The sequence below is a fragment of the Oncorhynchus tshawytscha genome, linkage group LG10, assembly GCF_018296145.1.
Source record: "Oncorhynchus tshawytscha isolate Ot180627B linkage group LG10, Otsh_v2.0, whole genome shotgun sequence".
NCBI lineage: Eukaryota > Metazoa > Chordata > Actinopteri > Salmoniformes > Salmonidae > Oncorhynchus > Oncorhynchus tshawytscha.
Genome location: NC_056438.1, coordinates 5713658 through 5736157, shown reverse-complemented (window position 1 = coordinate 5736157; position 22500 = coordinate 5713658). Strand labels below are relative to the sequence as shown.

General features: G+C 44.7%; 1 pseudogene; it reads right to left on the bottom strand.

Annotated features, from left to right (window-relative positions):
* LOC112241828 overlaps positions 1 to 22500 on the bottom strand; it is a 110659-nt pseudogene that overhangs the window by 50157 nt on the left and 38002 nt on the right.

Genomic DNA, 22500 nt, shown 5'->3' with positions numbered 1-22500 from the left:
TAGGTTCCTGTAGTTCTGCTGTCACTGTGGTTGAGTTTAGGTTCCTGTAGCTCTGCTGTCACTGTGGTTGAGTTTAGGTTCCTGTAGCTCTGCTGTCACTGTGGTTGAGTTTAGGTTCCTGTAGTTCTGCTGTCACTGTGGTTGAGTTTAGGTTCCTGTAGCTCTGCTGTCACTGTGGTTGAGTTTAGGTTCCTGTAGCTCTGCTGTCACTGTGGTTGAGTTTAGGTTCCTGTAGCTCTGCTGTCACTGTGGTTGAGTTTAGGTTCCTGTAGCTCTGCTGTCACTGTGGTTGAGTTTAGGTTCCTGTAGCTCTGCTGTCACTGTGGTTGAGTTTAGGTTCCTGTAGCTCTGCTGTCACTGTGGTTGAGTTTAGGTTCCTGTAGCTCTGCTGTCACTGTGGTTGAGTTTAGGTTCCTGTAGCTCTGCTGTCACTGTGGTTGAGTTTAGGTTCCTGTAGCTCTGCTGTCACTGTGGTTGAGTTTAGGTTCCTGTAGCTCTGCTGTCACTGTGGTTGAGTTTAGGTTCCTGTAGCTCTGCTGTCACTGTGGTTGAGTTTAGGTTCCTGTAGCTCTGCTGTCACTGTGGTTGAGTTTAGGTTCCTGTAGCTCTGCTGTCACTGTGGTTGAGTTTAGGTTCCTGTAGCTCTGCTGTCACTGTGGTTGAGTTTAGGTTCCTGTAGCTCTGCTGTCACTGTGGTTGAGTTTAGGTTCCTGTAGCTCTGCTGTCACTGTGGTTGAGTTTAGGTTCCTGTAGCTCTGCTGTCACTGTGGTTGAGTTTAGGTTCCTGTAGCTCTGCTGTCACTGTGGTTGAGTTTAGGTTCCTGTAGCTCTGCTGTCACTGTGGTTGAGTTTAGGTTCCTGTAGCTCTGCTGTCACTGTGGTTGAGTTTAGGTTCCTGTGGCTGTCACTGTGGTTGAGTTTAGGTTCCTGTAGCTCTGCTGTCACTGTGGTTGAGTTTAGGTTCCTGTAGCTCTGCTGTCACTGTGGTTGAGTTTAGGTTCCTGTAGCTCTGCTGTCACTGTGGTTGAGTTTAGGTTCCTGTAGCTCTGCTGTCACTGTGGTTGAGTTTAGGTTCCTGTAGCTCTGCTGTCACTGTGGTTGAGTTTAGGTTCCTGTGGTTGAGCCTGCTGTCACTGTGGTTGAGTTTAGGTTCCTGTAGCTCTGCTGTCACTGTGGTTGAGTTTAGGTTCCTGTAGCTCTGCTGTCACTGTGGTTGAGTTTAGGTTCCTGTAGCTCTGCTGTCACTGTGGTTGAGTTTAGGTTCCTGTAGCTCTGCTGTCACTGTGGTTGAGTTTAGGTTCCTGTAGCTCTGCTGTCACTGTGGTTGAGTTTAGGTTCCTGTAGTTCTGGGCCCAAATCTCTGTAGTTCAGGAGAAAAACTTTTACTGACGATTTTCCTCAATTTCTTTCCTGTTCTCTATTACTAATCAGACTCCACCCTCTACAGCAACTCCAGTCCTCTAGTCCCCCAACAGCCCAACTCCAGTCCTCTAGTCCCCCAACAGCCCAACTCCAGTCCTCTAGTCCCCCAACAGCCCAACTCCAGTCCTCTAGTCCCCCAACAGGCCAACTCCAGTCCTCCAATCCCCCATGGGGTGGCGGGTAGGAGCATTGGACCAGTAACCAAAATGTTGCTGGATCGAATCCCCGAGCTGACAAGGTAAAACTCTGTCATTCTGAACCTGAGCAAGGCAGTTAACCCACTCTTCCTCGAGCACCGAAGATGTGGATGTCGATCAAACACAGAAATATTTGTCACTATCACTTTCTCTCTCTCTTTTATGCCCGTTTAATCATCTCTTATCTTTTATATCTCTCTATTTTCAGCTCTGCCCCATCTCTCTCTCTCTCTCTTTTTCTCTGTCTTTCAATTCAATTCAATTTAAGGGGCTTTATTGTTATGGGAAACATGTTTACATTGCCAAAGCAAGTGAAGTAGATAATAAACAAAAGGGAAATAAACAAAAATGAACAGTAAACATTACACTCACAAAACTTCCTAAAGAACAAACACATTTCAAATGGCATATTATGTCTATATTTGTAGCGATGTACAAATAGTGAAATATGTTGAAGAGGGTGGGGCTTAAGCTGCATCCCTGTCTCACGCCACGGCCCTTTGGAAAGAAACGTGTGTTTTTTTGCTCAATTCAACACTTGTTGTTTGTGTACATTGATTTTATAATGTCCTATGTTTTACCCCCATCACCACTTTCCATCAATTTGTATAGCAGACCCTCATCCTAAATTGGGTCGAAAGCTTTTTGAAATCAACAAAGCTTGAGAAGATATTGCCTTTGTGTTTTTGTTGTCAGTTAGGGTGTGCAGGGTGAATATGTGGTATGTCGCATGGTAATTTGGTATAAAGCCAATTTGACATTTGCTCAGTACAATGTTTTCGCTGAGGAAATGTACGTGTGTGTGTGTGTGTGTGTGTGTGTGTCTCTGTGTCTGTGTGTGTTTCTGTGGATATGTGTGTATGTCTGTGTGTCTCTGTGTGTGTGTGTGTGTGTGTGTGTGTGTGTGTGTGTGTGTGTGTGTGTCCTCAGCCCCCGGCTAGTTTCCAGCTTCTTTCCTCGGCAGAGCAGAGCGAAGAGAGCTAGAAAGAAAAATAGATAAAGCTGATGTCGGAAGTTTACATACACTTAGGTTGGAGTTAAAACTCGTTTTTTCAACCACTCCACACATTTCTTGTTAACAAACTATAGTTTTGGCAAGTCGGTTAGGACATCTACTTTGTGCATGACACAAGTAATTTTTCCAACAATTGTTTACAGACAGATTATTTCACTTATAATTGTAACGGTCTGAGTGTAGTGGGTGAGGAGTCAGGCGCAGGAAGCAGAGAGTTCAGGGGAGTGCTATTTTAATGCACTGATACAAACGCTGAACATAAGCCAACCCTCACAAAAACACAGGGCGTACTGAACAAACAAATGCCCCAAACAGGGGGACTTAAACCGTCCAGGGAAAACCCACAAAATGGGAAAACACAAAACCCAATAGACGTGCACATAAGTACACCAAACAGACGATCACAATAATTAATCCCGCACAAGGAACCCTGCGGGCCGGCTGACTAATAAAGCCTACTACCTAACTCAAAATAGGTGCACACAATCAACACATAAGGAGGGGGAGGAAATAATCAGTAGCAGCTAGTAGGCCGGCGATGACGACCGCCGAGCGCCACCCGAACGGGAAGGGGAGTGTCCTTCGGTCGGAGTCGTGACAATAATTCACTGTATCACAATTCCAGTGGGTCAGAAGTTTTCATACACTAAGTTGACTGTGCCTTTAAACAGCTTGGAAAATTCCAGAAAATTATGACATGGCATTAGACGATTCATTTGAGTCAATTGGAGGTGTACCTGTGGATGTATTTCAAGGCCTACCTTCAAACTCAGTGCCTCTTTGCTTGACATCATGGGAAAATCCAAATAAATCAGCCTCAGACCTCAGAAAAAATTGTAGACCTCCACAAGTCTGGTTCATCCTTGGGAGCAATTTCAAAATGCCTGAAGGTTCCACATTCATCTGTACAAACAATAGTACGCAAGTATAAACTCCATGGGACCACACAGCCGTCATACCGCTCAGGAAGGAGACGCGTTTTGTCTCCTAGAGATGAACGTACTTTGGTGTGAAAAGTGCAAATCAATCTCAGAACAACAGCAAAGGACCTTGTGAAGATGCTGGAGGAAACAGGTACAAAAGTATCTATATCCACAGTAAAACGAGTCCTATATCGACATAACCTGAAAGGCCGCTCAGCAAGGAAGAAGCCGCTGCTCCAAAATAGCCTTAAAAAAAGCCAGACTACGGTATGCAACTGCACATGGGGACAAAGTTTGTACTTTTTGGAGAAATGTCCTCTGGTCTGATAAAACAAAAATATAACTATTTGGTCATAATGACCATCATTATGTTTGGGGGAAAAGGGGGAGGCTTTGCAAGCTGAAGAACACCATCCCAACCGTGAAGCACGGGGGTGGCAGAATCATGGTGTAGGGGTGCTTTGCTGCAGGAGGGACTAGTGCACTTCACAAAATAGATGGCATCATGAGGGAGGAAAATGATGTGGATTATTATGTGGAAGCAACATCTCAAGACATCAGTCAGGAAGTTAAAGCTTGGTCGTTAAAGAATGGGTCTTCCAAATGTATAATGACCCCAAGCATACCTCCAAAGTTGTGGCAAAATGGCTTAATGACAACAAAATCAAGGTATTGGCGTGGCTATCACATAGTCCGAACCTAAATTCTATAGAAAATGTGTGGGCAGAACTGAAAAAACGTGTGCAAGCAAGGAGGCCTACAAACCTGACTCAGTTACACCAGCTCCGTCAGGAGGAATGGGCCAAAATTCACCCAACTTATTGTGGGAAGCTTGTGGAAGACTACCCAAAACATTTGACCCAAGTTAAACAACTTAAAGGCAATGCTACCCAATACTAATTGAGTGTATGTAAACTTCTGACCCACTGGGAATGTGATGAAAGAAATAAAAGCTGAAATAAATAATTCTCTCTACTATTATTCTGACATTTCACATTCTTAAAATAACGTGGTGATTCTAACTGACCTATGACAGGGAATTTTTACTGGGATTAAATGTCAGGAATTGTGAAAAACTGAGTTTAAATGTATTTGGCTAAGGTGTATGTAAACTTCTGACTTCAACTGTATGTTTCCCATGCCAGTAAAGCAGGGGAGAGAGAGGGAGGGAAGGAGAAGGAGGGGGGAGAGCGGGAGAGCGAGGGGAGAAAGGGAAGGGGGGAGATAGAGAGGGGGAGGAGGAGGGGAGCGAGGGAGAGGGAGGGAGAGAGGGGGAGGGAGGGGAGGAGGATTGGGAGAGGGGGAGAGAGGGAGGGAGGGGGAGAGAGGGAGAGAGAGGGAGAGGGAAGGGGAGGGGGGAGAGATGTGGAGGGGGAGGGAGGAAGAGGGGGAGAGAGGGAGAGGGTCTCTCTGTCTCTCTCTCTCTGTCTCTCTCTCTCTGTCTCTCTCTCTCTCTGTCTCTCTCTCTCTCTCTGTCTCTCTCCCTTTCTCTCTGTCCCTGTCTCTCTCTCTCTCTCTCTCTCTCTCTCTCTCTCGCTGTCTCTCTCTCTCTCAACAATAACAATAAGCATACAGTAGAGGACATGTGCACGTTGATTGGTCTGTCAGACACTGTCCCTCATCTTATGACAGACAGCAATGTAGTGCGCTGCCAACCTACAGCTCTCTGCAATGAACTCTCTCTCTCTCTCTCTCTCTCTCTCTCTCTCTCCCTCTCTCTCTCTCTCTCTCTGTCTCTCTCTCTCTCTCTCTCTCTCTCTCTCAATTCAATTCAAGGGCTTTATTGGCATGGGAAACATGTGTTAACATTGCCAAAGCAAGTGAGGTAGATAATATACAAAAGTGAAATAAACAATAAAAATGATATATTATAAAATTATAAATTATAAAATTATATATATATATATAGTGCTGTAACAATGTACACATGGTTAAAGTACACAAGGGAAAATAAATAAACATAAATATGGGTTGTATTTACAATGGTGTTTGTTCTTCACTGGTGGCCCTTTTCTTGTGGCAAGCATGAACTCTCTCCTCTCTTTTTTCTCATGAGTTCATACGGGAGTTGGGCGTACTGGTACATTAGAATCCTGAGGCATTATAAGTGTGTGTGTGCATGTGTGTGTGTGTGTGTGTATCTTGTGTACATGCGTGCATCTTCAGTGCTTTACAACACGACACATTTAGTTGAACTAAAACTACAAACCAAACTCTAAACTCCTGCTTTCTCCTCAACTCTTCCCCTACTTCACCATCTCTCTCTGTCTCTCTCTCTCTCTCTGTTTCTCTCTCTCTGTCTCTCTGTCTCTCTCTCTCTCTCTACCTCGCTCTCTGTCTCTCTCTTTCTCAATAATCCATCTCTTTTTGTCTCTTTCTTGTTCTTCCTTTCTCCCTCTATCTCTCCCTCTTACTTTATCTCTCTCTCCATCTCCCTCCATCGACATAAAACGCTCTGCTGATTATAAAAGAGCTGAAGGACTTAAGAGTTGGATCGATTCTCTTGTCAAGGCCCAGGGGAGACAAGAGGGTAAAGGAGGGATGGAGAGATTCAGGGACAGAGAGATGGAGGTGTTGTAATAAGGAGATAAGGGGGGATAAGGGGGTGTAGAAGGGAGAAGGTGGGGGGGACTGGGTTGATGAGGGGTTGATGAGGGGGAGAGTTGAGGGAGACAGCTATAGTGGGTGAGGAGGAGAGATAATGAGGAGGAGGGGAGAGGGAGACAGCTATAGTGGGTGAGGAGGAGAGATAATGAGGAGGAGGGGAGAGGGAGACAGCTATAGTGGGTGAGGAGGAGAGATAATGAGGAGGAGGGAGAGGGAGACAGCTATAGTGGGTGAGGAGGAGAGATAATGAGGAGGAGGGGAGAGGGAGACAGCTATAGTGGGTGAGGAGGAGAGACAATGAGGAGGAGGGGAGAGGGAGACAGCTATAGTGGGTGAGGAGGAGAGAAAATGAGGAGGAGGGGAGAGGGAGACAGCTATAGTGGGTGAGGAGGAGAGATAATGAGGAGGAGGGGAGAGGGAGACAGCTATAGTGGGTGAGGAGGAGAGACAATGAGGAGGAGGGGAGAGGGAGACAGCTATAGTGGGTGAGGAGGAGAGACAATGAGGAGGAGGAGAGAGGGAGACAGCTATAGTGGGTGGGAGGAGAGATAATGAGGAGGAGGGGAGAGGGAGACAGCTATAGTGGGTGAGGAGGAGAGACAATGAGGAGGAGGGGAGAGGGAGACAGCTATAGTGGGTGAGGAGGAGAGATAATGAGGAGGAGGGGAGAGGGAGACAGCTATAGTGGGTGAGGAGGAGAGACAATGAGGAGGAGGGGAGAGGGGGACAGCTATAGTGGGTGAGGAGGAGAGATAATGAGGAGGAGGGGAGAGGGAGACAGCTAAAGTGGTGAGGAGGAGAGACAATGAGGAGGAGGGGAGAGGGAGACAGCTATAGTGGGTGAGGAGGAGAGATAATGAGGAGGAGGGGAGAGGGAGACAGCTATAGTGGGTGAGGAGGAGAGATAATGAGGAGGAGGGGAGAGGGAGACAGCTATAGTGGGTGAGGAGGAGAGATAATGAGGAGGAGGGGAGAGGGAGACAGCTATAGTGGGTGAGGAGGAGAGATAATGAGGAGGAGGGGAGAGGGAGACAGCTATAGTGGGTGAGGAGGAGAGATAATGAGGAGGAGGGGAGAGGGAGACAGCTATAGTGGGTGAGGAGGAGAGATAATGAGGAGGAGGGGAGAGGGAGACAGCTATAGTGGGTGAGGAGGAGAGACAATGAGGAGGAGGGGAGAGGGAGACAGCTATAGTGGGTGAGGAGGAGAGACAATGAGGAGGAGGGGAGAGGGAGACAGCTATAGTGGGTGAGGAGGAGAGACAATGAGGAGGAGGGGAGAGGGAGACAGCTATAGTGGGTGAGGAGGAGAGATAATGAGGAGGAGGGGAGAGGGAGACAGCTATAGTGGGTGAGGAGGAGAGATAATGAGGAGGAGGGGAGAGCTATAGTGGGTGAGGAGGAGAGATAGAGGAGGAGGGGAGAGAGAGAGAGAGAGAGAGAGAGAGAGAGAGAGAGACAGAAAAGAGAGACAGAAGAGAGACAGAGAGAGAGAGAGAGAGAGAGAGAGAGAGAGACAGAGAGGAGAGAGAGAGAAGAGAGAGAGAGAAGACAAAGATAGCCGCGGGAGAGAGATGTGTAACATGAGAAATAACAGAGCAGGTACTGGAAGTGACAGATGGATGGCGGGAGGGACAGGGGAGAGAGAAAGAGAGAGAGAAGGAGTGTAGATGACTATTATATAAGTTTACTACCGTACAGATGATGTCACTAGCCACCTGACCCAGACAGACAGACACACAGTGTCTGGTTAGGATGGTAATGTGGCGTCTGTGTGTTTGTAAACATCTGCCCAGTGTTCCTTCCTGTTTCTCCTCCAACCAGATGTTAGTTAATCATTCTCTCTCTCTCTCTCTCTCTCTCTGTCTCTCTCTCTCTGTCTCTCTCTGTCTGTCTCTCTCTCTCTGTCTCTCTCTCTCTCTCTCTCTCTCTCTCTCTCTCTCTCTCTCTCTCTATCTCTCAGCTGTGCTTTGGCAAAGTGGGTGGGGTTATATCCTTCCTGTTTCTCCCTGTCCGGGGTGTCATCGGATGGGGCCACAGTGTCTCCTGACCCCTCCTGTCTCAGCCTCCAGTATTTATGCTGCAGTAGTTTATGTGTCGGGGGGCTAGGGTCAGTTTGTTATATCTGGAGTACTTCTCCTGTCTTATCCAGTGTCCTGTGTGAATTTAAATATGCTCTCTCTAATTCTCTCTTTCTTTCTCTCTCTCGGAGGACCTGAGCCCTAGGACCATGCCTCAGGCCTACCTGACATGATGACTCCTTGCTGTCCCCAGTCCACCTGGCCGTGCTGCTGCTCCAATTTCAACTGTTCTGCCTGTGATTATTATTATTTGACCATGCTGGTCATTTATGAACATTTGAACATCTTGGCCATGTTCTGTTATAATCTCCACCCGGCATAGCCAGAAGAGGACTGGCCACCCCTCATAGCCTGGTTCCTCTCTAGGTTTCTTCCTAGGTTTTGGCCTTTTTAGGGAGTTTTTCCTAGCCACCGTGCTTCAACAGGAGATAGAGCAGAAAAGGAACAGAGCACTAGAGGAGAGGATCAGACTGCTGGAGGAGAGGTTGAGGGGGATGGAGAAGAGGGTGAGGGGGATGGCGTGTGACAGAGAACAACCCACTAGAGAGGTGGCAACCCCCACAGAGAAGCCAGCAGAACAGCCCACCTCAGCACCCGACAAAAGTCTCGACACCACAGCAGAACAGTCCACACCAGACCCTGACCATAGAGTCGACATCACAGCAGAACAGTCCACCCAGACCCTGACCATGAGTCCATCACAGCAGAACAGTCCACACCAGACCCTGACCACAGCAGAACAGTCCACACCAGACCCTGACCATAGAGTCGACATCACAGCAGAACAGTCCACACCAGACCCTGACCATAGAGTCGACATCACAGAACAGACCCCAGACCCCGACCATAGAGTCCATCACAGCAGACCCTGACCATAGAGTCGACATCAGAGCAGCAGAAGACAGTCCATCACCAGACCCACCCCAGACCCTGACCATAGAGTCGACATCAGAGCAGAACAGTCCACCCCAGACCCCGACCATAGAGTCGACATCACAGCAGAACAGTCCACCCCAGACCCTGACCATAGAGTCGACATCACAGCAGAACAGTCCACCCCAGACCCTGACCATAGAGTCGACATCACAGCAGAACAGTCCACCCCAGACCCTGACCATAAGTCGACATCAGAGCAGAACAGTCCACCCCAGACCCACCATAGCGCAGAACAGTCTCACCCCCTCCAGAGCACCCCCACCCCAGACCCTGACCATAGAGTCAGCCACCCCCAGACCCTGACCATAGCCACAGCAGAACAGACAAATGAAGAACCCCAACCCCACCCCCTCTGAGCACCCCCTGTCAGCCACCCTGAGCCCTCCTGACAACCCCCACACCCACTGAGGACAAACACAAGACACAGATTGTTCTCCTTATGGACTCAAATGGGAAATATATACAAGAAAAACAACTTTTTCCCCAAACACCGTGTGTCTAAACTCTGGTGTCCAAACACCCAGCGCACCCTAGAACCTTCTGTCTGAGGACCAACTAGGGTCACCCAGCCAGATAATGATACACCCAGCACCCTAGACCTTCTGTCTGAGGACCAACTAGGTTCACCTAGGCACATGATAATACACCCAGAGCCCTAGACCTTCTGTCTGAGGACCAACTAGGTTCACCTAGCCACATGATAATACACCCAGAGCCCTAGACCTTCTGTCTGAGGACCAACTAGGTTCACCTAGCCACATAATAATACACACAGGCACAAACGACCTGAGAGCACAGCAGGAAAGGGTGGCCACAGCACTAAAGGGAGTGATTGAAAAGGCTTCTTCTACTTTCCCCAACGCACAACTGGTTATCTCCACCCTGCCACAATACAGCGGGGAAACGCAAGTATTTCCCGTGACTGTGCCTCAAAACCAAATGTTTTCCTGGCCCACCACTCCACCCTGGACTTGAACAGCCTCTATGACCAGGTCCACCTATACAAGGCAGCAGTGCCCACCACTCCACCCTGGACTTGAACAGCCTCTATGACCAGGTCCACCTATACAAGGCAGCAGTGCCCACCACTCCACCCTGGACTTGAACAGCCTCTATGACCAGATCCACCTCTACAAGGCAGCAGTGCCCACCTTTCCATACTTTAATGAAGACAGCTTCTCCATCCTGGAGGGGGAAATCAATCATTTCCAGGCCCAGGGACATGTACTAGACTGTAGCGATCTAAACGCCAGAACCTGACAAGAACCTGACACCCTCAGCACACAGGGGAACAAACACCTGCCTGCAGGTGACAGCATTCCCTCTCACATATGCCTCCCTAGGCACAACTATGACAACATAACCAACAAAAACGGGTCACAACTCCTGCAGCTCTGTCGCACGCTGGGTATGTACATAGTCAACGGTAGGCTTTGAGGGGACTCCTATGGTAGGTACACCTATAGCTCATCTCTTGGCAGTAGTACTGTAGACTACTTTATCACTGACCTCAACCCAGAGTCTCTCAGAGCGTTCACAGTCAGCCCACTGACACCTCTATCAGACCACAGCAAAATCACAGTCTACTTGAACAGAGCAATACTCAATCATGAGGCATCAAAGCCAAAGGAACTGAGTAACATTAAGAAATGCTAGATCTCAAATAGAAAACCGAAGAGAATTAACAACAATGACAAATGGTTTGATGAAGAATGCAAAAATCTAAGAAAGAAATTGAGAAACCTGTCCAACCAAAAACATAGAGACCCGGAAAACCTTCGCCTTCACTAAGGTGAATCACTAAAACAATACAGAAATACACTACGGAAAAAGAAGGAACAGCACGTCAGAAATCAGCTCAATGCAATTGAAGAATCCATAGACTAACCACTTCTGGGAAAATTGGAAAACACTAAACAAACAACAACACAAAGAATTATCTATTCAAAATGGAGATGTATGGGTAAACCACTTCTCCAATCTTTTTGGCTCTATAACAAAGAATAAAGAGCAAAAACATATACAGGATCAAATACAAATCTTAGAATCAACTATTAAAGACTACCAGAACCAACTGGATTCTCCAATTACCTTGAATGAGCCTACAGGACAAAATAAAAACCCTCCAACCCAAAAAGGCCTGTGGTGTTGATGGTATCCTCAATGAAATGATCAAATATACAGACAACAAATTCCAATTGGCTATACTTAAACTCTTTAACATCATCCTCAGCTCTGGCATCTTCCCCAATATTTGGAACCATAGACTGATCATCCCAATCCACAAAAGTGTAGACAAATTTGACCCCAATAACTACCGTGGAATATGCGTCAACAGCAACCTTGGGAAAATCCTCTGCATTATCATTAACAGAAGACTGGTACATGTCCTCAGTGAAAACAATGTACTGAGCAAATGTCAAATTGGCTTTTTACAGAATTATCGTACAACAGACCATGTATTCACCCTGCACACCCTAATTGACAAACAAACAAAACAAAACAAAGGCAAAGTCTTCTCATGCTTTGTTGATTTCAAAAAAGCTTTCGACTCAATTTGGCATGAGGGTCTGCTATACAAACTGATGGAAAGTGGTGTTGGGGGAAAAACATACAACATTATAAAATCCATGTACACAAACAATAAGTGTGTGGATAAAATTGGTTAAAATTGGCAAAAAACACACCAATTTCTTCCCACAGGGCCGTGGGGTGAGACAGGGATGCAGCTTAAGACCCACCCTCTTCAACATATATATCAACGAATAGGCGCAGGCACTAGAAAAGTCTGCAGCACCCGGCCTCACCCTACTAGAATCTGAAGTCAAATGTCTACTGTTTGCTGATGATCTGGTGCTTCTGTCACCAACCAAGGAGGGCCTACAGCAGCACCTAGATATTCTGCACAGATTCTGCCAGACCTGGGCCGTGACAGTAAATCTCAGTAAGACCAAAATAATGGTGTTCCAAAAAGGTCCAGTCGCCAGGACCACAAATACAAATTCCATCGAGACACCATTGCCCTAGAGCACACAACAAACTATACATACCTTGGCCTAAACATCAGCGCCACAGATAATTTCCACAAAGCTGTGAACGATCTAAGAGACAAGGCAAGAAGGGCATTCTATTCCATCAAAAGGAACATAAATTTCAACATACCAATTAGGATTTGGCTAAAAATACTTGAATCAGTCATAGAGCCCATTGCCCTTTATGGTTGTGAGGTCTGGGGTCCGCTCACCAACCAAGACTTCACAAAATGGGACAAACACCAAATTGAGACTCTGCATGCAGAATTCTGCAAAAATATCCTCTGTGTACAACGTAAAACACCAAATAATGCATGCAGAGCAGAATTAGGCCGATACCCACTAATTATCAAAATCCAGAAAAGAGCTGTTAGATTCTACAACCACCTAAAAGGAAGCGATTCACAAACCTTCCATAACAAAGCCATCACCTACAGAGAGATGAACCCGGAGAAGAGTCCCCTAAGCAAGCTGGTCCTGGGGCTCTGTTCACAAACACAAACACACCCCACAGAGCCCCAGGACAGCAGCACAATTAGACCCAATCAAATCATGAGAAAACAAAAAGATAATTACTTGACACATTGGAAAGAATTAACAAAAAAACAGAGCAAACTAGAATGCTATTTGGCCCTAAACAGAGAGGACACAGTGGCAGAATACCTGACCACTGTGACTGACCCAAACTTAAGGAAAGCTTTGACTATGTACAGACTCAGTGAGCATAGCCTTGCTATTGAGAAAGGCCGCCGTAGGCAGACATGGCTCTCAAGAGAAGACAGGCTATGTGCTCACTGCCCACAAAATTTGGTGGAAACTGAGCTGCACTTCCTAACCTCCTGCCCAATGTATGACCATATTAGAGAGACATATTTCCCTCAGATTACACAGATCCACAAAGAATTCGAAAACAAATCCAATTTTGAAAAACTCCCATATCTACTGGGTGAAATTCCACAGTGTGCCATCACAGCAGCAAGATTTGTGACCTGTTGCCACGAGAAAAGGGCAACCAGTGAAGAACAAACACCATTGTAAATACAACCCATATGTATGCTTATTTATTTTATCTTGTGTCCTTTAACCATTTGTACATTGTTAAAACACTGTATATATATATATATAATATGACATTTGTAATGTCTCTACTGTTTTGAAACTTCTGTATGTGTAATGTCTACTGTTAATTTTTGTTGTTTTTCACTTTATATATTCACTTTGTATGTTGTCTACCTCACTTGCTTTGGCAATGTTAACACATGTTTCCCATGCCAATAAAGCCCTTGAATTGAATTGAATTGAATTGAGAGACAGAGACACAGAGAGAAAGAGACAGAGAGAGAGAGAGAGAGAGAGAGACAGAGAGAGAGACAGAGAGAGAGAGAGACAGAGAGAGAGAGAGACAGAGAGAGAGAGACAGAGAGAGAGAGAGACAGACAGAGAGAGAGATACAGAGAGAGGATCTTAGGAGCAAACGGATGTTACCTAAAGGATCCTCTCCACTCAACACTCATCCCCCCATCTAACATCCATCAACTCCATCAACTCCTAAACCTTTAATCCCTCTCTTTCTCCTTCCTTTAATAATCCCTCCACTCCTGTCACATTCTTTCCATCTCAGTGTTCTCACCTCAGAACATTGCAGACAGTCCCTTCGTTCCTTCTCTCTCTCTCTCTCTCTGTCTCTCTGTGTGTGTCTCTCTCTCTCTCTGTGTGTCTCTGTGTATGTGTGTGTGTCTCTCTCTCTCTCTGTCTCTCTCTGTCTCTCTCTCTGTGTCTCTGTGTCTCTGTGTCTCTGTGTGTGTGTCTCTCTCTCTCAATTCAATGCAAAGGGCTTTATGAGTATAGTACCAAAGTAAGTGCCTCCTGAGCCTCCATCTTGAAGAAGTGTCATGTTATGTATACTGTTTGATAGTTGCGTAAGACTAGAAAGCATGCTTGAGTTTGTTGTCTTCCTGTATTGAACACAGATAGTCCCGTCTTCAGTTTGTTTGATTATTAAAAATACCTAAAGTTGTATTACAAATGTAGTTTGAAATGTTTTGGCAACGTTTACAGGTAACTTTTGAGATATTTTGTAGTCACGTTGCGCAAATTGGAAGCTATGTTTTTCTGGATCAAACGCGCCAAATAAATGGACATTTTGGATATATATGGACGGAATTAATCAAACAAAAGGACCATTTGTGATGTTTCTGGGACATATTGGAGTGCCAACAGAAGAAGATCTTCAAAGGTAAGGCATTAATAATATTTTATTTATTTTTATATTTTATTTCTGCGTTTTGTGTTGCGCCTGCAGAGTTGAAATATGCTACCCTCTTTGTTTACTGTTGTGCTATCATCAGATAATAGCATCTTATGCTTTCGCCGAAAAGCCTTTTTAAAATCTGACATGTTGGCTGGATTCACAACAAGTGTAGCTTTAATTTGGTGTCTTGCACGTGTGATTTAATGAAAATGTTAATTTTATAGTATTTTATTTGAATTTGGCGCTCTGCATTTTCACTGGCTATTGGCCAAGTGGGATGCCCTTCTATCCCAGAGAGGTTATTAACTAGTCCAACGCTCTAACCTTACGTTGCACTCCACGAGAAGCCTGTTTCGCGAATGCAGTTAGCCAAGGTAAGTTGCTAGCTAGCATTAAACTTATCTTAAAAAAACAATCAATCAATCAATCATAATCACTAGTTATAACTACACATGGTTGATGATATTACTAGTTTATCTAGCGTGTCCTGCGTTGCACATAATCGATGCGGTGGAATTCGCGAAAAAAGACTGTCGTTGCTCCAATGTGTATCTAACCATAAACACCAATGCCTTTCTTAAAGTCAATACACAAGTATATATTTTTAAACCTGCATATTTAGTTATTATTGCCTGCTAACATTAATTTCTTTTAACTAGGTAAATTGTGTCACTTCTCTTGCAACAGAGTCAGGGTATATGCAGCAGTTTGGGCCGCCTGGCTCATTGCGAACTGTGTGAAGACTATTTCTTCCTAACAAAGACAGCCAACTTCACCAAACGGGGGATGATTTAACAAAAACGCATTTTGCGAAAAAGCACAATCGTTGCATGACTGTAGCTAACCATAAACATCAATGCCTTTATTAAAATCAATACACAAAAGTATATATTTTTAAACCTGCATATTTAGTTAAAAGAAATCCAGGTTAGCAGGCAATATTAACCAGGTGAAATTGTGTCATTTCTCTTGCGTTCATTGCACGCATAGTCAGGGTATATGCAACAGTTTGGGCTGCCTGGCTCATTGTGAACTAATTTGCCAGAATTGTACGTAATTATGACATAACATTGAAGGTTGTGCAATGTAACAGGAATATTTAGAATTAGGGATGCCACCCGTTAGATAAAATACAGAACGGATCCGTATTTCACTGAAAAAATAAAAGTCTTGTTTTCGAGATGATAGTTTCCGGATTCAACCATATTAATGACCAAAGGCTCGTATTTCTGTGTGTTATTATGTAATAATTAAGTCTATGATTTGATATTTGATAGAGCAGTCTGACTGAGCGATGGTAGGCACCAGCAGGCTCGTACGCATTCATTCAAACAGCACTTTCGTGAGTTTTGCCAGCCGCTCTTCGCAATGCTTGAAGCATTGAGCTGTTTATGACTTCCAGCCTATCAACTCCCGAGAATTGGCTGGTGTAACCGATGTCAAATGGCTAGCTAGTTAGCGGGGTGCGCGCTAATAGCATTTCAAACGGTGACGTCACTCACTCTGAGACTTGGAGTAGTTGTTCCCCTTGCTCTGCAAGGGCCGCGGCTTTTGTGGAGCGATGGGTAACGATGCTTCAAGGGTGGCTGTTGTCGATGTGTTCCTGGTTCGAGCCCAGGTAGGGGCGAGGAGAGGGACAGAAGCTATACTGTTACAATAGTCAAAGATATATGAAATACAAATGGTATAGAGAGAAATAGTCCTATAATTCCTATAATAACTACAACCTAAAACTTCTTACCTGGGAATATTGAAGACTCATGTTAAAAGGAACCAGCAGCTTTCATATGTTCTCATGTTCTGAGCAAGGAACTTAAACGTTAGCTTTCTTACATGGCACATATTGCACTTTTACTTTCTTCTCCAACACTTTGTTTTTGCATTATTTAAAACAAGTTGAACATGTTTCATTATTTATTTGAGGCTAAATTGATTTTATTGATGTATTATGTTAAGTTAAAATAAGTGTTCATTCAGTATTGTTGTAATTGTCATTATTCCAAATACATTTAAAAAAATTGGCCGATTAATCGGTATCGGCTTTTTTTTGGTCCTTCAATATTCGGTATCGGCATTGAAAAATCATAATCGGTCGACCTCTAATCTGTACATAGTCAAAGCTTTCCTTAAGCTTGGGTCAGTCACAGTGGTCAGGTATTCTGTTATTCCAGATTATGATTCCTCACTTAAAACTTTCTCCAGCATTTAGTAGTTAGTGTCTCCTACCACTAAACCAGGGTTAAACATACAGTAGTTAGTGTCTCCTACCACTAAACCAGGGTTAAACATACAGTAGTTAGTGTCTCCTACCACTAAACCAGGGTTAAACATACAGTAGTTAGTGTCTCCTACCACTAAACCAGGGTTAAACGTACAGTAGTTACTGTCTCCTACCACTAAACCAGGGTTAAACGTACAGTAGTTACTGTCTCCTACCACTAAACCAGGGTTAAACATACGGTAGTTAGTGTCTCCTACCACTAAACCAGGGTTAAACGTACAGTAGTTAGTGTCTCCTACCACTAAACCAGGGTTAAACGTACAGTAGTTAGTGTCTCCTACCACTAAACCAGGGTTAAACATACAGTAGTTAGTGTCTCCTACCTCTTTGTGTTGGTACTTGATGGCCAGTTTGAGTTTGGCCAGGTCATGGCTGGTCTCTCTGGAGTCCAGTTCTTCACTGTCATCTCTGTGGTTCACCACACTGCTGAGACAGCTCTCATACAGCTCTTCTCCACCTGGAAGAGGAATAAACAGGTTATGAACACCACGCCTGGACAGCTCCAACAGGTCTTCTCCACCAAAGAGGAATAAACAGGTTATGACACCACGCTGCTGAGACAGCTCCTCATACTCCTGACGAAACTCATTCTCCACCTAGGAAGAGGAATAAACAGGTTATTAACACCACACTGCTGAGACAGCTCCTCATACTCCTGACGAAACTCATTCTCCACCTAGGAAGAGGAATAAACAGGTTATTAACACCACACTGCTGAGACAGCTCCTCATACTCCTGACGAAACTCATTCTCCACCTAGGAAGAGGAATAAACAGGTTATTAACACCACACTGCTGAGACAGCTCCTCATACTCCTGACGAAACTCATTCTCCACCTAGGAAGAGGAATAAACAGGTTATTAACACCACACTGCTGAGACAGCTCCTCATACTCCTGACGAAACTCATTCTCCACCTAGGAAGAGGAATAAACAGGTTATGAACACCACGCTGCTGAGACAGCTCCTCATACCCTGAAGAGGAATAAACAGAAACTCATTCTCCACCTAGGAAGAGGAATAAACAGGTTATGAACACCACGCTGCTGAGACAGCTCCTCATACTCCTGACAAAACTCATTCTCCACCTAGGAAGAGGAATAAACAGGTTATTAACACCACACTGCTGAGACAGCTCCTCATACTCCTGACGAAACTCATTCTCCACCTAGGAAGTGGAATAAACAGGTTATGAACACCACGCTGCTGAGACAGCTCCTCATACTCCTGATGAAACTTATTCTCCACCTAGGAAGAGGAATAAACAGGTTATTAACCTTTATAACCGTTTATAAACATGTTATGAACACCACGCTGCTGAGACAGTTATAACAGGTTAAACACTCTATTAAGATCTTATAATGCCTTTATGAAGGCTTTAAATGAATATTATGAAGTAACACAGTGGTCGTAACCACTTATGAAGGCTCTATAACCCTGTTTTAAACTGCTGGAGAAACAGACCTTGCTGAGCTCTTTGAGTTCCCAGCCCAGTCTGAAGGCCGTGAGGATGGGGTCTTCACTGGAGAGAGAGATGAGCGAGGGAGAGGCCAGCGCCTTATAGATGTTCAGACGAGACCTGGAGTGACGTAGGCTGTCCACCTACAGGGAGGAGACAGAGAGGAGAGGAGAGAGATGAGAGAGGGAGAGGCCTTATAGATGTTCAGACGAAACCTGGAGTGACGTAGGCTGTCCACCTACAGGGAGGAGACAGAGAGGAGAGGATGACGGTTCTGCTATGTTTGTTTGTTTGGTTAGTTAGTTAGTTAGTTAGTTAGTTAGTTAGTTCGTTATAGGTACATGTATATGTTAATACCCTGAAACTTCAAAGGAAACTCGACTTTCTTTATGTGTTTTGCTGGATGCATTTTGGGTAACAGATCGCGAGAGAAGCTCACCTCAGAACTGGAAACACACTGCACACAGTCACATCGTATCTGATGAGGTCTGGGGATGGCCACTTTCCTCTGCACCAGTAGTTTAATGATCTCGTAGTTGTTGGTGTGAGCTGCCAGGATGACTGGAGTTATGTCTGGAGTAAACTCTGAGAACTGACTGTCCATCATCAGAGAGGGGACCTGGAGAGGTAATGAACAGTAAGAAACTAGTTATTAACAGTCTATGAACAGCTTATAAACCCATTATGACTGAAGTTATGTCTGGAGTAAACAGGAAGTCACAATAATTACAGTGTTTCCTCTTCCATTTCACCACAATACTGATCTGACCAGTTTCAATACGCTGATCTGACCTGTTTCAATACGCTGATCTGACCTGTTTCAATACGCTGATCTGACCTGTTTCAATACGCAGAGACTATATCCCTGATCTGACCTGTTTCAATACGCAGAGACAATAACCCTGATCTGACCTGTTTCAATATGCAGAGACAATATCCCTGATCTGACCTGTTTCAATACGCAGAGACAATATCCCTGATCTGACCTGTTTCAATACGCAGAGACAATATCCCTGATCTGACCTGTTTCAATACGCAGAGACAATATACCTGATCTGACCTGTTTCAATACGCAGAGACAATATACCCGATCTGACCTGTTTCAGCATGCAGAGACAATATCCCTGATCTGACCTGTTTCAATATGCAGAGACAATATCCCTGATCTGACCTGATCCAATACGCAGAGACAATATCCCTAATCTGACCTGTTTCAATACGCAGAGACAATATCCCTGATCTGACCTGTTTCAATGGGTAGAGACAATAACCCTGATCTGACCTGTTTCAATACGCAGAGACAATATACCTGATCTGACCTGTTTCAATACGCAGAGACAATATCCCTGATCTGACCTGTTTCAATACGCAGAGACAATAACCCTGATCTGACCTGTTTCAATACGCAGAGACAATATCCCTGATCTGACCTGTTTCAATACGCAGAGACAATAACCCTGATCTGACCTGTTTCAATACGCAGAGACAATATACCTGATCTGACCTGTGCACGTAGCGATCTCTTGTTTTTAGGTAGGTCATACATAATATATCTCTCACACACCAATTCACCCTGAATCAAACTAAATGTTCTCCATTTGGGTCTATGATTAATCTCATCCACCCATTTTCTTTTCTTATTGAATCAACAGTTGCTTTTTAAAATCATATCAATGTCTCCCTTTATTTGGTTTTTCGTACAGATTTTCCAAGTCAACGTTGTCTCCCTTCATTTGTTTTTTTTCCGTACAGATGTTCAACGTTGTCTCGTAGATGTTGATGTGTGGAATTTCCTGAGGAAATCTTCAGACCACGCGTATCTCGATGGACACTGAGAGGGGGCACGGGTTGAGTTTAGAGCATGCGTACCTGGATGGACACCGAGACCGGGGGCACGGGTTGAGTTTAGAGCACGCGTACCTCGATGGACACCGAGAGGGTCACAGGTTTTTCGAGTTTTCCAAGTCAACGCGTCTCCCTTCATTTGTTTTTTTTCCGTCAGATGGACACCGAGAGGGTCAATTTCAGCTGAGTTTAGAGCACGCGTATCTCGATGGACACCGAGAGGGGGCACGGGTTGAGTTTAGAGCATGCGTACCTGGATGGACACCGAGACCGGGGGCACGGGTTGAGTTTAGAGCACGCGTACCTCGATGGGTACCAAGAGGGGGCACAGGTTGAGTTTAGAGCACGCGTACCTCGATGGACACCGAGAGGGGCACGGGTTGAGTTTAGAGCACAGAAACCTCAGTTTAAGCTAAGGTTGTAATGGTTGTTGAATTCCTAACCATACCACGTAGAGCAGTGGCTACACGGCTGGAAATGGTTCAACTCTTAGATGATCGATCCCGACAGAATAAGAGCAAATCTTAGATATTAATTACTAGTCTGCAGCTAGACATGATGTCAACCTGGGATGTGACGACCGACAACCGCCGAAACACCTATTCTATGAGAACATTTCTGAATGGTACTCTGAAGTATCCATTCTAACCACAAAATACTTGATCTTCAGGGAAGCAGAGAGAGAGACGATGATGAACTGACTCTCCAACAGAAGGACTGATGATTCCAACAGAAGGACTGACTCTCCAACAGAAGGACTGACTCTCCAACAGAAGGACTGACTCTCCAACAGAAGGACTGACTCTCCAACAGAAGGACTGACTCTCCAACAGAAGGACTGACTCTCCAACAGAAGGACTGAATTTCCAACAGAAGGACTGACTCTCCAACAGAAGGACTGACTCTCCAACAGAAGGACTGACTCTCCAACAGAAGGACTGACTCTCCAACAGAAGGACTGACGATTCCAACAGAGATCATGACGATTCCAACAGAGATCACGACGATTCCAACAGAGATCACGACGACACACCGGGGCGTAAATATATATTGATTGCAATTATTCACAAATGAGTGAGAGGTTCATGTGGAATGAGACTGACGTGAGGTAAAGAATAATTCATTAATTAGAAGACTAATTGATCAGATATTTAAATATCTGAAGAGTTAAATTCGGAAAATTATAACTTTGTAATCTGAAGATTTTCCGTGGTGCCCCGACTTCCTAGTTAATTACATTTACATGATTAGTTTAATCAGGTAATAATAATTACAGAGAATTGATTTGATAAAATAACAGTTTTCACTTTTAATGATGCCAAAGACACGACAACGCTAACTCTAGTTATCAACGCTAACTCTAGTTATCAACGCTAACTCTAGTTATCAATGATAACTCTAGTTATCGACGCTAACTCTAGTTTTTGATGCTAGCTCTAGTTATCAACGCTAACTCTAGTTATCAACGATAACTCTAGTTATCAACGCTAAATCTAGTTATCGACGCTAGCTCTAGTTATAGATGCCAGCTCTAGTTATCAACGATAACTCTAGTTATCAACGATAACTCTAGTTATCAACGCTAAATCTAGTTATCGACGCTAACTCTAGTTATAGATGCTAGCTCTAGTTATCAACGCTAAATCTAGTTATCGACGCTAGCTCTAGTTATTGATGCTAGCTCTAGTTATCAACGCTAACTCTAGTTATCAACGCTAAATCTAGTTATTGATGCTAGCTCTAGTTATCAACGCTAACTCTAGTTATCAACGCTAGCTCTAGTTATTGATGCTAGCTCTAGTTATCAACGCTTTTAATGTTGCCAAAGACCTGACATTTGTAACTTATTTTATACATAATGTTTCTGTCACCGTATCTTACGGCAGAAAAGTGCTTCTGGATATCAGGACAGAGATCACTCACCTCGGATTAGACAAAGAGCTTCTGGATATCAGGACAGCGATCACTCACCTCGGATTAGACAAAGAGCTTCTGGATATCAGGACAGCGATCACTCACCTCGGATTAGACAAAGAGCTTCTGGATATCAGGACAGCGATCACTCACCTCGGATTAGACAAAGAGCTTCTGGATATCAGGACAGCGATCACTCACCTCGGATTAGACAAAGAGCTTCTGGATATCAGGACAGCGATCACTCACCTCGGATTAGACAAAGAGCTTCTGGATATCAGGACAGCGATCACTCACCTCGGATTAGACTAAGAGCTTCTGGATATCAGGACAGCGATCACTCACCTCAGATTAGACAAAGAGCTTCTGGATATCAGGACAGCGATCACTCACCTCGGATTAGACAAAGAGCTTCTGGATATCAGGACAGCGATCACTCACCTCGGATTAGACAAAGAGCTTCTGGATATCAGGACAGCGATCACTCACCTCGGATTAGACAAAGAGCTTCCCTCAACAAATGAATCCCAGATTGTAGC